The sequence below is a fragment of the Physeter macrocephalus genome, chromosome 5, assembly GCF_002837175.3.
Source record: "Physeter macrocephalus isolate SW-GA chromosome 5, ASM283717v5, whole genome shotgun sequence".
NCBI lineage: Eukaryota > Metazoa > Chordata > Mammalia > Artiodactyla > Physeteridae > Physeter > Physeter macrocephalus.
Genome location: NC_041218.1, coordinates 5,534,402 through 5,549,524, shown reverse-complemented (window position 1 = coordinate 5,549,524; position 15,123 = coordinate 5,534,402). Strand labels below are relative to the sequence as shown.

The window sequence follows — 15,123 nt, the reverse complement described above, 5'->3', positions numbered from 1 at the left end:
TGTCTGACACCATCAAGCGTCGGGAGAAGGCGGAGCAATGGCCGGTCTCCTGCACTGACTGCACCATAAGACACTGATTTCAGACTTTGATGTGTACATAAATCACCTGGCCACGGCGGTAAAACTCATATTTTGATTACTTAAGTACGTCTGGCATGGGGCCTGCCGACTGAACAAAAATGCATAACCTAAACGTTGAGAATTATGTTTTATTTGGCAGACAAAACTGAAGTCTCAAGCCTGAGACGCAGCCTCTCAGGTAGCTCTGCGGGACTGCCCTGAAGAGGGAAGGGGGGAGACAGGATAGATAGGAGTTTTTGCAACGAAGATCATCAGATAGTCTGAACATCAAAGGTTACTGTTAAAGAAAATCAATCAAACGCAAGTTAAGGAATTTAGTGCTTTCCTATATATGGGAAAATGCAAGAGCCAGGGTGTACTGAGATCATTTCTTTCCTAGGCACCCTAACCAACCAGAGCCAGGATCCTGTTCTTTCCCATCCTGAGTGCACCATTTGGGGGTGGCCACAGTGGCCGGGGGCTTGGCAGCGGACAGCCCGTTTCCACCGTGAGTTACCTCCGGGCGTGCGTGCGGGGGCTGTAATGTGATGGCGTGATGGCTGCAACATCCTTTGCTTACTGATAGGTGGCTGAAGAGTCAGCATTTCTAGCAAGCCCCCCGTGACCCCATGTGCCTTCCTGCGGCTGCTCTGCGGGCGCGCTGTACTTTCCCACCCTTACCACCAACCTGTGAGGTTTTATCACAGTTTCTGCCAAGCCTTGACATTTTAACCTACAGTTCTTTTATCATAAGCGGGGTCGCACATCTTTCAATATGTATAAGGCATTTGTTTTCAATGAGCCCATTTATGTAAGAGTTAAAAACGCGAAGGCCGCCCGCGACCGACCCCCGAGCCCACCCGCAGGCGCTGGCCCTCGGGAACATTGTGGAGCCGGGGGGCCGCGACGCGCCCGCAGCGGGCGGTGACGTCACGCGCGGGGCCGGGGCCGCCCGTCACGTGGCCCCGGCGGGCGCGCGCTCGGGCTGAGGCCGCGACGCGGGCACTGGGCGAGCGCGGGGGGCGCTGGTGTGCCAGCTGCTGCGTTGTCTTGCCTGCAGCTCCGCCCGCTGCGGCGAATGCGGCTCGGACCCGGGCCGTGGCGGGAGGGAAGATGCCACAGCCCGAGTCCCGAAAGGCCGGGGTCCTGCGCTGCCGGCGTCGGGGTGAGTAGCGGATGGCCCGGCGGCGGCGTGTGAGCCTGCGCGGCCTCCGGCCGTCCCCTCAGCGCCTCAGGCGAGCGGCCGCGGCCCGAGCGCCCCGAGCGTCGGAGGCTTAGCCCCGGGCCGCCGCCCTCCTCAGGGTCTCTGGCCGCCGGCCCGGCGTCCGGGAGTGTGTGTGGCGTTGCCAGAGCCGACGCGGCCCTGGAGGCCGGGGGTGGGCCGTGGAGGCGCCCGGCTCGCGGGGGGCGGCCGCGGGCGGCGTGAGAAAGACCCGCTCCGCCGCCCCCCGGCGCTTTTTGCTAAAATGCCCCAGAAAATGGTTGCGGAAATTTTCAAAACGTATAGAAACTAGAGCGAATTGAGTAACGCCCTCGCTGGTACCCTGCCCTCAGTTTCCACGGTATTCGGGCAGTGTTCACATTTCCTTAAAGGAATTTTCTTTTTTTACATTGTTTTTTTAGTGGTCGGTTTGTGCCGCTCAGGATTTGAGCGGGTCCTCGCGTGGCGTTCGGTGGATGAGCATCTTAAGTTTCCCTTTTCTTTGCCAGGTATTTGTTGAAGAAGTTGGGTTATTTGTCTTGCACAATTTCCCAGGCTCTTCAAGTACGTGCCGTTTGGATAAATATAAAAATATCAAGTCCCCACCCTCCAATACTGGTAGATGTCACCGTTTGAGGAATATTAATATGCCCATGATGGAAGAGCTTTGTGTATTTTTATCATCGAAGAAGATTTGGTCCAGCGTTCCTTTTTACTTCGTGCTAGGAAAGCTGTTGGTTGGTTGGTTGGTTTTCCAAATGTAAGATGAAATTATAACTTCGAAATGCTTCTCATACTGCTGTGCGCCAATAAAATATTGTGGTGCTACTCTCGTCCCCCAAATAAGAGTTTTAGGCCAGACTTTTTTTTTTTTTTTAACTACACTCAATTCTTACCTGTTACCTAGATATCCTAAGTATATACCGTATGTTAAGGTCTACTCTGCCTTGAGAAAAATCTAAACCAGAAAACCTCTCTCTACCCTTAATGGTATCGGTAGAGCTTTTCAAATTAAACGTCATGAAACAGTAGTCCACACCGCTCCTGCCTTCTCTTGACAATTTCTGTGCTGTTCTTTGCAATTTGAGTTCTATCTTCACTTTTCCTTTTTTTTAAAACTCTTTTATTATGGTGGTAAAATACACATACCATGAAGTTTATTGTTCTAAGCATTTTTAAGTGTACAGCTCAGAGGTACTAAGTACTTTCACAGTATTGTGTCACCATCACCACTATTTCCAAAAGTTTCTCCTTACCCTAAACACAAACTCTGAAACCATTAAGCATTAACTCCCCATTTCCCCTCCTCCCGGCCCTTTCTGTCTCTGAATTTGCTTATTCTAGAGGCCTCACAGAATTGGAATCGTACGGTATTTGCCCTTTTGTGTTTGGCTTATTTCATCTAATGTGTTCAAGGTTCATCCATGCCGTAGTGTCTCTCAGACTTCATTCTTGGGTATGGCTGGCTAATACTCTGCCGAGTGGCTGTAGCACAGTTTGTTTATCCATTCATCCGTTGATGGACACCAGGTTGTTGCTATTTTTTGGCTGCTGTGAATAACACTGCTGTGAACATGTGTTTACATGTGTCTGGGTGAGTCTGTGTTTTTGATTCTTTGGGGTATACATCTAGGAGTGGAATTGCTGGGTCATATGGTAAATCTGTGTTTAAACTTTGAGGAACTAACAAACTCTTCTTCACATTTTTAAAACTGCTTTCTTAAAGGCCTTCATACCTTACTGATTGCTAAATCTGATGGCCCTACCTCAACTCTTGCTGGCTTGATCTGACCTCTCTGTAAATCTTTGTGATGCCTTGCGTTGCTGGTCAGTACCCCTCTTGAGGTTCTCGGACTTTGTGATCCTTCTCAGGTCCTTTACAGTCTCTTCCTTCTACGCAAGATCCTTAAATATGCATATCCCCAGAGGTTCAGTACTTGCTCCCTAACCTACTTCACGTTCTTCATGACTTCAACCTCCCTCTGCTATTATTTCCATGTAACTTAAACTGTAATTTTGATGTTTATTTTTTTTATTTTATTTATTTATTTTTTTGCCTTACGCGGGCCTCTCACTGTTGTGGCCTCTCCCGTTGCGGAGCACAGGCTCCGGACGCGCAGGCTCCACGGCATGTGGGATCTTCCCGGACCGGGGCACGAACCCGTGTCCCCTGCATCGGCAGGCGGGCCCCCAACCACTGCGCCACCAGGGAAGCCCCCGATGTTTATTTTTAACTTCTCTCTGGGGTTTAGATTTGAATTTCACGCTATGGATACCTCCATATTAGTGTTCTCCCCAATGCAGCGTGTCCAGAACAAGATTTATCTTCTATTAAGCCTCCAAATCTGTTCTCTCCATGCTCCGAAGTGTCACTAAAACTTGAAAACTGAGAGCTGTTTTTATTCCCCCTTTCTCCCTTAGGGCCCCATGTCTGGTCAAGTGGATAAGTGCAGACAGTTCTGCCTCTGATCCTCCTTTCCACTCACTTCCACAGCTCAAGATCAAGCCATGATTGCCTCTTACTGGAATTTTTCTAACTGGCCTCCCTGGCTCTAGATTTTTTTTTTTTCCTCTGTCCCAAACCATTTTACACACTGTTCCTAGAATTTTCTTCCTAAGGTGTATTTGCTTAAAGACATTAGTTAGCTTCCTTTTGCACGCAGAACAAGTTAATTCTCATCCTCGGGGTCATAGCCCCAGCCTGTCCTCATAGAATTAATCACCTTCCACTAGCCTTACCCAGCTGTGTGTATTCATTATAGCCAACCTTCCTACTTGCTCTTCTGTCTGGAAAACTAAAAACAAATACATGTTGCAGTTTCTCAAGACTTCAGCTTTCTGCTTGAGATATTTCAGGTTTTGGCCATTGAAGTCTTAAAGTCAAACTTAAATCTTAACTTCTATAAGGCATTTCCTTCAAGTTTTTCATATAAAATTAATTTGGCCTTTGTACTTATTTGTATATACTGTGGTTTATATCTTTATTATGGAATTTTTTAGGATTTGCTTTAGGATATGCCCAGTTTTTCACCTGATTTATTATTTCTTTAGGATTTTTATTCTTAGAGAAAGTGGGATTACTGACCAAAGTGTATAAAGGTTTTTAAGGCTCCTATGCCATTGTTAAACTGCTTTTTAAAAAGGCCCTGCAATTTATAACTTTCATCACTGATAACTATCATTTAACTACCTGTACTTCAGTGAGTACTGAAAATGTTGCTAATTTGAGTTAGAAAATAGTACCTTATTTTTATTTGCATGTCTTTACTAATTATTGAGACTGAAGACGTTTTCCTGTGTATTCCCAAGGTCATCCCGGTTGTTTCATTTATCAATACAGCTGACCTTGAACAACACAGATTTGAACTGCACAGGTCCATTTATACGCAGAGTTTTTTGTCAACAGTAAATACTGCAGTACAACAAGATCTCGATTGGTCGAATCCTCCGATATGGAAGGCCTGCTGTATAAGCAGATTTTCAGCTGCGTGGAGGGTTGGCGTTCCTCCCTGCCTTATTGTTCAAGGGTCACCTGTAGTTGGAAAAATGCTATATGTAGAGTCCCAGCCCCAGCATTACAGAACAGAACAGAGTTTCTCAAACTTGGCATTGTTGACATTTTGAGCTAGATAATTCTTCATTGCTGGGGGCTGTCCTCTGCATTGTAGGAAGCATCCCTGGCCTCTGCCCACCACATGTTAGTAGGATCCCCCAATCTGTGACAACCAAAAATATTTCTGGACGTTACCAAAAGACCTTGGTGGTGGCCCGGTTTTCCCAGACATTGCCAAATATCTCAGGCTCTGGCTGAGAACCACTGGAGTATAGAGAGTGGACTTAGAGCTAGGAGACTAACTTCACTGGTACAATACTCCCTTCTGACACTCTGCATCTATACACAGCCTACAACGTGCATTTCCATGTGAACATTCTGTTATCTACAGACTAAATTGTAAAGTTGATCTCCTATGAATCTTGTGTTAAATAATAAGGAGGAAGCAGAAGTGAGGAGAAAATACTTAATATATACAAATACACACAAAACCCATAAGGACAGACTACTAGAATCTGTGTCCTGTGACTCCATGGACAAGAATTAGTGGAGAACTTAGTCATGTAAGCACGTTATAACCCCTAGAAACCAACATACATACAGAACCCAAAATGGTAGTGTAAAGGTCAAAGGAGCGTTTGTTTGTTGGGTTACATATATACACACACACACACACACACACACATATACACATACACACATACCCATTTATATATAAACACATTTATATATATACAGTTATGTATATTTAAAAGGTTTACTATGGAAAATTTCAGATGTGAAGAAAATTAATAGATTTTAAATAACCTATTAATGCTCAGTCTTTTTTCATCTGTAATCCCTATCACTATGAACTCATGGATATTTATCTTATACTTTGGGTTATAATGCAATACCACTTTATTTTTTTGCTCAAATTGTTTTAGCTATGGCCATTGTAAGCTCTTTCAGTTCGTTCCATCTGTTCCTTTGAAATACCCCCATCATTGTGGGTTATTTCTTTTCTATTTTTTTTTTTTTTTTTGTGGTACTTCCTTATTTCTGGCACTACAAGGTACTTCAGGCTCATCTTGCATATTTCCTTTCCCAGTCCTAGAGTCAGTCATTTCTTCAAGGAGCTTTGGTTCTTTTTATTGGAGAATGCTGTTAGAAACCAAGATTTGGGGGACTTCCCTGGTGGCACAGTGATTAAGAATCTGCCTGCCAATTCAGGGGACATGGGTTCGAGCCCTGGTCCGGGAAGATCCCACATGCCACGGAGCAACTAAGCCCATGTGTCACAACTACTGAGCCTATGCTCTAGAGCCGGCGAGCCACAACTACCGAGCCCACATGCCACAACTACCGAAGCCTGTGCACCTAGAGCCCATGCTCTGCAACAAGAGAAGCCACTGCAATGAGAAGCCCGTGCACCGCAAGGAAGAGTAAACCCTGCTCGCTGCAACTAGAGAAAGCCCATGCCCAGCAACGAAGACCCAACGCAGCCAAAAATAAATAAATAAATAAAATTTATTTTAAAAACCCCAAGATTTGGGCACTAGGTATGCTTGTTGTCACTTGGGGTGTCATTCTTCTAGGCCCTCTCATATGACAAGCAAGGAAATATATATGTACATATATGGAAATATATGTGTAACCATCTGTATCTAAAGCTAACATGTTAAGCTAAACATGGGTTCATACTCCTGTCTTGAACTCTAATCCATTTTAATGCTATAAATTTCTTTCTAATCACTACTTTTGCTGCATCCCACAAATTTTAATAAGCTGTATTTTCATTTTCATTTAGTTCAAAATATTTTAAAATTTCTCTTGAGACTTTAATTTCCAGATATCTGGTTTTTGGTGTTTTTTTTTTAACCTTTCTGTTACTGATTTCTAGTGTAATTCCACTGTGTCTAAGAACATACTTTGTATGGTTTCTGTTCCTTTAAATCTGTTCAAGTGTGTCTTATGGCCCAGAATATGGTCTACATTGGTGAATGCGGGCTAGAGAAGAATATGTATTCAGCTGTTGTTGGACGGAGTTTTCTTTAAATGTCAGTTAGATCAAGTTGATTGATGTGCTGCTCAGGTCATCTGTTTCCTTATTGATTTTCTGTCTGCTTGATCTGTCAAGTTACTGACAGTGTTGTTGAAGTCTTTAATAGTGGATTTATCTCCTCTTTTCATTTTTCTCAGGTTTTGCTTCAGGTGTTTTGATACCCTCTCGTTAGGTGTAAACAAGTACAAGATTGTTATGTCTTCTTGGAGAATTGACCTCTTTATTATCATATAATGACCCTCTTTATCCCTAATTATCCGACAAAGTCTGCTTTGTCTGAAGTTAATATAGTTACTTCAGCTTTCTTTTGGTTAGTGTTAGCATGGTATAGCTTTCCATCCTTTACTTTTAACATATATAAATTTTTATATTTAAAGTTTGTTGCTTGTAGACAACTTATAGTTGGATCTTGTTTTGTCCACTGTGACTCTCTCTTTTGATATTGTATTTTTTAGACCATTCACATTTGAAGTGATTATTGATATAGTTGAGTAAATATCTTCCATGTTTGTAACTGTTTTGTATTCATTGCTTTTTTCTGTTTCCTTTTAATTGGGCATTCTATATGATTCAACTCTATCTCCTCTCTTAGAATGTATTAGTTTTCTGTTGCTGCTGTAACAAAAGAACACAAACTCAGTGGGGTAAAACAACACAATTTCTTTTACAGTTCTGTAGGTCAGAGGTTTGAAATGGGTCTCAGTGGGCTAAACTCAAGGTGTGGGCAAGGCTATGTTACTTTCTGGAGGCTCTAAGGGAGAATCAGTTTCCTTGCCCTTTTAAATTTCTAGAAGCCACCCATAATCCTTGACTAGTGGCCTTCTTCCTCTATCTTTGAAGCCAGCAGTAGTGGGTCCAGTAGATTGCATCATTCTTATCCCCTCTTTTGTCTCCCTCTTCCATACTTAAGGACTCTGTGATTACATCCAGCCCACCGGGATAATCCTGAATAATCTCTGTATTTTAAGGTCAGGTGATTAGCAGCCTTATTCTGTCTGCTGCCTTAATCTGAGGATTAGAATGTGGATATTCCTGGGGGGCTATTATTCTGCCTACCACATAGCATATCAATTATACTTCTTTAAAAATTTTTTTGGTGATTGCCCTGGAGTTTACAATATGCATTTTAAATTAACCTGAATCTGCCTTAAAGTAACACCATATTGCTTGATGTGTCATATAGATACCTTGTTAATTGCATAATCCCAATTTGTGCCTCCCACCGCTGTGACCTTGCTGTCCCTCATTCACTTACCAGTGTGCTATGATCATCTAATACATTGTTACTATTATTACTTTAAACAAATGGTTGTTTTTTAGGTCAGTTAAGAATAAAAAAATAAAGGATTTTATCTTCATTTTATTTATTCCTTCTCTGATGCTCTTCTTTTCTTTATGTAGATCCAGGTTTCTGACCTGTATCATTTTCCTTCTGCTTGAAGAATTTTTTTTTTTTTTAACATTTCTTGCAAGACAGGTCTACTGGCGATGAATTCCTCAGTTTTTTTGGTCTGAAAACTTTATTTCTCCTTCACTTTTGAATTACAATATCGAGGAATATGGAATTCTAAATTGGTGGTGGGGTTTCTTCCTTACTTGAAATATTTCACTCTGCTCTCTTCTTGCTTGCATGATTTCTGATGAGAAGTGCACTTAGAGTAATTCTTACTCTTTCCTCTGTAGTTAAGGTGTTTTTCACTCTCTGTAACTTCTTTCAAGATTTTTTGTCTTTTGATTTTCTGAATATGGTATACCTAGATGAGGGATTTTAAGGGTATTTAATCTGTTTGGTGTTCTCAGCTTCCTGGGGTCTGTCATTAATTTTGGAAAGTTCTTGGCCATTATTATTTCAAGTATTTCTTCTGTTCCCTTTTCTTTTTCTTCTTCTGATATTCTAATAATGGGTATATGTTATACTTTATGAAATTGTCCCACAGTTTTTGGATGTTCTGTTTTTTCCATTCTTTTTCCTCTTTGCATTTCAGTTTTCAAAGTGTCTGTTGACCTATATTCAGGCTCACTGCTTCTTTCTTTGGCTGTATGGAGTTTCTGATGAGCCCGTGGAAGGGGCTTTTACAATGCTCTTGGTTTTTAGCATTTCCTTTTGATTGTTTCTTACAGTTTCCGTCTGTTTACATTATCCTTCTGAAAGCATGCACCTCAGATTGGGACTTGAACCCACATGCTGGGACTCGAATCCAGACTGGGACTTGAACGCACGTGGCTGGGACTCGAACCCAGCCCAAACTCAGATTGGGACTTGAACCCACACGGCTGGGGCTCAAACCCAGCCAAAACCCACAGTCTTCCAACTGAGATCACACACCTGGTTTCAGGACTTAATGAAGCTCAGGTTCTCGATGTCTCATTGCAGAAAGAATTCAGTGAGAGACAAAGTGATAGGTAAGAAGTGGATTTATTTAGAGAGAAACCCACTCCACAGAGTGTGGGCCATCTCAGAAGGTGAGAAAGGCCCCAGGGTATGGGAGTGGGTAATTTCATAGGCTAATGAGTGGGAGGAAGATTCCAGCTACTTTAGGAAGGGGTGGGGATTTCCAGGAACTGGGCCACTGTCCACCTTTTGATCCTTATGGTCAGTCTTGGAACTGTCATGGCGCCTGTGGGTGTGTCATTTAGCTTGCTGATGTGAGTGTATACTGAGGCTCAAGGTCTAGTGGAAAAAAGTCGACCTGTTTGCCATCTTGGGCCCATTTGGTTCTAATCAGTTTATGTCTTTAGGTTATGTCATTCTTTCAAAGGTTGTGCCCTGCCTCCTTCCCTCCTGTTTCACTTCTGTTCTTTGCATGTTGTCTTTTTCCATTAGAGCCCTTAACATATTAATTACAGATATTTCAAAATCCCTGTCTGATAATCCCAAAATCAGTGTCATCTGAGTCTGGTTCTAATGATTACTTTGTCTTGTCGGACTGTTTTCTCTTTTATTATGCCTTGCATTTTTTAGTTGTTCTTGCTTTTGAAAGACTGACAAGTTGTATCAGGTAATAGGAACTAATAGGGGTTTGGCAGTGCTTAATGTTTGCTGTAGCTACAGGTGCCAGAGCCTTCAAATTCTTCTAGTGCCCTTGTTTATATCTGCCCTCTTGACTTTGGGGTTTTCTAAGTACTGTTCCCCAGAGAGAGTCTGTCTCTTGCATCTCTTTCAGCTGTAACCCACTGGTATTATATTTGGAGCCCTGCTGGTGTGATGGTAAAAAGTGTGAGGGAGGGTAAGAGTTCTGCAATCTTCCAATTAAATCTCAGCCTATGTCTGTGACCTTCACAAGTGTTCTCCATTGCTGTAGCTTTTTTCCTCCCTGTAACGTACTCCCTTCCCTAGCTGCAGAGTTCCCAGTCTATTTTCTGGAAGCCTTCACCTTTGTTGATTATGTTTCTCCCCTTAGGTTTGACTGGAAGGCTTGGAGGGGCTGGAGTGGGAGGAATGCTCTTTCCTTCTTTTCTTTCTTTTTTTTTTTTTTTTTTTTTTTTTTTAATAACCAGGTTCTTTGTTTTGAATTTCAAAGGTTTACTATTCCATTTATACCCTATTTGTCTTTAATTTCCTTAACTTGCCACATGCCCTTTCCTGTTTTGACATTCTAAATAATTCAGGCTGTTTTGCAGAATATGAATAGCACATCTCAAATGCCTTTGATTGGAAGGTTCAGTTCAGCCAACACTTATTTATTCATCACCTGGGTGCCAAGCCCTGTGTGAGGCACCTGGTCTGCCTAGTTCTTCCCTTTATTTTCAGTTGTCAAAGGAGTCACTTCATCTGTGGTGCTTCAGTAGGCTAAAGTCAGCATTTGAGGGAAACAGGCAAAGATCCGATTTTCAAGTCCTTTGAATGAAGTTGTGAGCAGCTACCATGTAGCAAGTGCTGGCTAGATGCAGAATCTTCCCTCCAGGAACTTCAACTGCCACTTAAAGCGCCTTAAACTTTTCAAAGTAAGATGTTGAGGAATGCCTTTTCTTAATCTGGAGGGAGCTCTGGCAGCGTCTTTTCCCCTGGAGGGTATGCCTTTGTTGTGAAGGAAACTCGGCTTGTTTCACGTTTTGCAATGATTACTCTTCCCCTCCCTGCTGTGGTCACGAGGGGACTCTTTCTGGGGCCTTCACCTTCACAGTGCAGACCTGGTGGGATTCCTGGAGGTTAAGCCCACAGAAGTGTGGACATCCCGCCCCCCCCCCCCAAAAAAAACTGCATCCCTGCAGTTTTTCACTTTCACGCCAGTTCGCACCTAGTCTCCAGCACCAGTTTATGGCTCCTGCAGCTTCTGCTCCAGGTAAGCAGATCTCAGCTGTGTCTCCAGGTTGTGGGTGGTAGTTTGTCCTGTAACCTTAGTTCTCTGATGGGTTCAAAAGTGTCATTGATTTTCAGGTTGTTCTTGTAAGGATGGAAGTGATGGCTTCTAAGCACTTTTCATGTTGGAGCTGAAAGCATGCTTTTTAACTTAGACTTTATGACTTGTTACCATCTTGAATGAACTATATACATACATAGGTTCAGGACAGCTGGTGTTGTATCTAGAGTTGATTATGTAGGCTAAATTTGATACTTCATATTTATCAGCTGATTAACAATTATTTCAAGCTACATTTCCTGATAGCTTTTGATTTCCTTAGAAAAGCTTATCACTTTGCAATGTTCTTTTTTTGCAAGTATAAAAATATCTTGCAACTCTTCAGAAAAACTTTTTGTATGCATTATTTTGTACTTTATAGTCAACAAAAGCTATAGAAGCTCAGTCTCTATTAAATTTTCTATTTAGAAATAAAAAATTAGTACATGTAAGAATTTGTCGGGCTTCCCTGGTGGCGCAGTGGTTGAGGGTCCACCTGCCGATGCAGGGGACGCGGGTTCGTGCCCCGGTCCGGGAAGATCCCACGTGCCGCGGAGCGGCTGGGCCCGTGAGCCACGGCCGCTGAGCCCCCGGTGCCTGTGCTCCGCAACGGGAGAGGCCACAGCAGTGAGAGGCCCAAGTACCAAAAAAAAAAAAAAAAAAAAAAAAAAAAAAGAATTTGTCAAATTGTCCCTTATCTGCAGAAACCTGATTCTGTTAGTTTGAGTTCCTCCTGAAGCAAATCCTGAGAGATAAATCCAAATTGTTTGTGAGTAATCCCAGGACACACCTGTATGGGAATGAGGAAGCAAGAGGTAGGAAAGTCAGCCAGTAAAGGGCATGTTTTTAAACCAGTTTCTACTGTGGGCAATTAAGGCTTAATCATGCTGGGGAACACTGGGAGCTAATGTAGAATTACAGGTGGCAGAGTTATCCTGATGGGGAGGGTGGGAAGGAGCTGGCCTTTTTTACCAGTCCACTGTTGAGGGCTGCCCTTTGGGAGGGACACGTTACTCCATATTTGTGGGCCTACCCTGCAGGTGGGCAGATGGGCTCCAGAGGCTGGAGATGCAGGTGCTGGCAGTTGGAAGTCAGACCTACCTGTGCAGGTTGGTAAGGCTCGAGAGGATGGGCAGATGACATTGTCTGCTGTATTGATTTCCTACAGCGTGATTCAACAGGATGAGCTAGGGTAGAAATTGGTTGTTTGCCAGTTAGATTTGTTAGCCTTCCAAACCTCTGGAGGTGGTAGATTGCATTCAGAAATGAGATTTCTGAAAAAGGCCGAAGACTCTGTCACATTATGATTTGCTGATGGTCTCTTTTTGGTAGTACCTAGCCTGTTCACTTTGAAATACAAAAGCAGGGAATTCCCTGGGAGGTCCATTGGTTAGGACTCCACGCTTTCACTGCTGAGGGCCCGGATTCAGTCGCTGGTTGGGGAACTAAGATCCCATAAGTTGCGTGGTGTGGCCAAAAACAAAAAAGAAAAAGAATTGAAAAAAACCCCCAAAAGCAGCAGTTTAGAACATAACCCTAGCCTTGTGCTTCTGGTAATGGCAGACTGGGTAACTTCATTCAAGCTAGTTGATGCTCCTGAAAAGTCTGAGAATTTACAAAATAGTAAAGAATTACTGGGTTAAGATTTTAGGAGATGATAGAAATCCAGAGAGGTGAACTTCTTGCTTGGGAGGAGAATTACTGATATCTTGAATCTTGTGGGAAACATAAATATATGTTAAAAAAATCACTGGATGATATATTTTTTAAAGAGTGGCAAATAGGAAATCACTGGTCTGTTCCTTGCCAGGTGGTATTACAAAGTGATTAAGGACATAGGGCTGACATCAGATCACCGGGATTCAAATCCAGTTTCTCCCCTTACTAGCTCTGTATGCTTAAAGCACGTTACTTAATTTCTCTAAAATCAAGAGGGAAAAAGATAAGAAGCATTGTTCTTTCCCTATCTATTATATTTTACACCATGGACTACTATTTTGTTCTATTTTTGTTAGTATTTGCATACTTGACTAATGTACATAAACCACTTTGTTGGCACTGTATACCCCAAGAGACTCATGACGTGCTAGCAGAATAAAACACTCAATAGCCATGGTTTAAGGATAGTCAACTCCGCTAGTATGTCTTTGGACCCTAGGACGAAGCTGGCTGTAGAAGGCCATGTTGACCATGGATGTATGTATGCTGTCTGTATTGTATGTGTTTGGATATTTCAGAACACTTATTTCTAGCAACCATTTTTTTTCTTGTTCATTTATTTCATCTTTATCTGATGTACTTTTGGTTTAATCCCCCTTTTTATGGGCAGAAAGGGAACAAGAAATAATAGTTTTATAGTTTGGGGGTTGTGTTTATGTACTATTCATTTTATGCGCCTCTGTCAGAAGTTGCAGTCTGGAGGCTGGTCAACAGCTTTTGCAGTTTTTGAGTTTGAATTGCTTCAGGTGGGGGACAGGCCCCGCCACTTGCCACCACTCTTATGTTTTTTCTCTCTTGCTTCTTTTATCTGCTTGGCTTCTGACTACAGATGTACGTGTTTGTTGCTCAGGCCCTTATGAGGCTGTGGTCACTTTCTCATTTTCTTCCACAGGTCTTAACCAGGGAGAGCTGCTACTTTCTACTTATAGTCAGCCTCTACCAGCCCATATTCACTGACCAAGCAGGTGTCCTAAGTTTGGATATTTTAAGTACTTTGTTATATTGTCTATCCTTTTAGTTTTCTTTTCTTTAGTGTTTAATTAAATTTGCTTCTACCTCCAATCAACATTACCATGTGGTTTTCATCTGCATTTGAGGTATAATATATAGACAGTTACATGTATTTATGCTTCTTGATTTTCTTATAGAGAGGAGATTCATAAATATCAGAGGTCAAAGGATTGTTCTCAGGGAGCATATGATGTCTGGAATTTGCTCTGAACCCTTCCTAATTCAGTAATCGCCTTATTTGTTATTATGAACTATATTTCCTTCTAGTCTTCAGAGTAGATAAGGAATGAGAAAGAATCATGTGTACTTTTGTGTTGTCATCACCTGGTAATTTCACAGGGTATGTAGGAAGGGCAGTGTTGTAAATCAGTATTTGTCCTTACATGACTACAGCTGACTTAAAATATGAACGTGTCTCTCTTAAGGAAAAAGCTAACAAATGTTTGCTGTTTGACCCTTTGGAACATAGAGTATACTGATGAGAAAGTAGCTAGAAACTACTGAAAGGTAAATACTTAACATTTAAAGAGAGACATTTTAAACTTCATTAAATATTATGAAAATTATTTTGTACTGAAGGAAAATGGGGGCTGTCCTGTTTAGTTTAACTGAATTGTCTCATTAGCCTTGTAGTAAAAAAAAAAAAAAAAGATGGATATTCAAAGAGGCATTCTAATTTCAGACTAGGTAATGTTTTATAGAGAAAAAAGTTTTTCAAATCATGCTTTTAGAATATTTGTTTAGTGTCCAAATTTTATTCTCAAATTTTTGACTAATTAATGGAATTAAAATATTTCTTAAAGTATGCTAAAATCCTTTAGCTTCTGAGGTTAAAAGAAAAGGCCATATATTTCATTTGAAGCCTTTTACTATTTAATCCTCTCCAAATTTGTTCATATATTTTTAAGTTAGGAAAGGAAATTTTTTCCTAAGAAAATTTTTACCCTGATTATTAAAAAAATACATATTCTTTGTATTTCTTTTTAAATGAAGAAAAATAGAACATTATCCATAATGCTGCTAACCATAATCTATTAAATTTTTTCAGTAACTGCAAATAGCAGTATAACATTTTATGGCTAGTGTAGAAAGATTAAAAACAACCAGTAGAATTTACAGCAAAACATTAATAGTGGTGAGATTTCAGGTTTTTTTTTTTTTTTTTTTTTTTTTTTTTTTTTTGCGGTACGCGGGC

The 15,123-nt window shown here is 41.7% G+C and overlaps 1 protein-coding gene across 6 annotated transcripts in view; it reads left to right on the top strand.

Moving 5' to 3' along the window:
* Window positions 1-1,058: 1,058 nt before the first annotated feature.
* The window catches only part of GALNT11 (polypeptide N-acetylgalactosaminyltransferase 11), a 54,184-nt gene continuing 40,119 nt past the window's right edge, over window positions 1,059-15,123 (top strand). For 5 of the 6 annotated variants that reach the window (XM_055084738.1, XM_028489565.2, XM_028489562.2 and 2 more), the window contains exon 1: window positions 1,059-1,225. The gene's annotated coding sequence lies outside the window, so the exon portion shown is untranslated. The remainder of the gene's footprint in view (window positions 1,226-15,123) is intronic. The other variant, XM_024131088.3, reaches the window with a different exon arrangement.